Source organism: Poecilia reticulata, linkage group LG8 (genome assembly GCF_000633615.1).
Source record: "Poecilia reticulata strain Guanapo linkage group LG8, Guppy_female_1.0+MT, whole genome shotgun sequence".
Lineage (NCBI taxonomy): Eukaryota > Metazoa > Chordata > Actinopteri > Cyprinodontiformes > Poeciliidae > Poecilia > Poecilia reticulata.
In genome coordinates this window covers 11,845,777-11,846,727 of record NC_024338.1, presented here as the reverse complement: position 1 = coordinate 11,846,727, position 951 = coordinate 11,845,777, and positions in this window count along the sequence as shown.

Here is a 951-nt window from a genome sequence, read left to right as displayed (position 1 = left end):
ACTGGACAAGCTGTTCTTCCTTCTGACTCAGTGAACTGGATGTAGTCCGATTTATATGTGTGTATACACGCCTATGAATCGCACATCTTCACACATCTCTGTTCCTGTTYCCCCTCCCTTCATTTTGTTGYGTCTTCCTGCCAGCATAGCCACTAAAACACATCCAGTCCTTGTTTGCGTTTAGCACAGGCAGTATCCATCTTTCCATTCTTTGGACAAAAAGTAAAACTGTGAGCTCTCGGCCCCTCCAGCCCCTTTTCTCTCCACCCTTTCATCCCCCGCCCCGCGTCTTTGCTACCAAGAACGCCCACTGCACCAGACTGCACAATCAGATCTGTTTTAATCCCGATCGGTAATATGCAGCATCAGGGAACATTTTGAACAATGTTGTTTCTGTGTTTGCCATTACGYGGAGGAAGGAGATTAGATGGGTCAGATAATAAAACTGTATATTCCATGCTGTGTGTATAAGAGAGCATGCTGATCCTGATCCTCTGCTTCAGGCACACTGACTAATCCTGGTGAAGTGTAGATGAGTGGTGGGATGGGATTGGAGGGCAGCGCGATCTGGCATATATTCATATAACAACTGTTTTAAAGAAAAGCAAAAAASAACTTTGTAAACAGAACAGTAATTCTATCAAAGCTGAAACAAAGTATGTTGTGKTGTAAATTGTTGGTGTGAGGAGACAGATTTTGTTCTCAGCTCAGAAACTAGTTAGGACTAAACAATTTTCTGCAAAAGCCCAGTTTTTACCTGAACTTCAGTCATTTTATTCTGTTGTATTTATTTCCTTATAACTTAATAAAACTTAAAAGCATGATTAGTATTGATTGGTACAATTGCAATTCACAATAATTCAATACTAATTTATTCAATATTATTATCAAGTGTACATGTTAGAGTTGTAGCAATGTACAATTCTGACATTCACACACACACACACACAC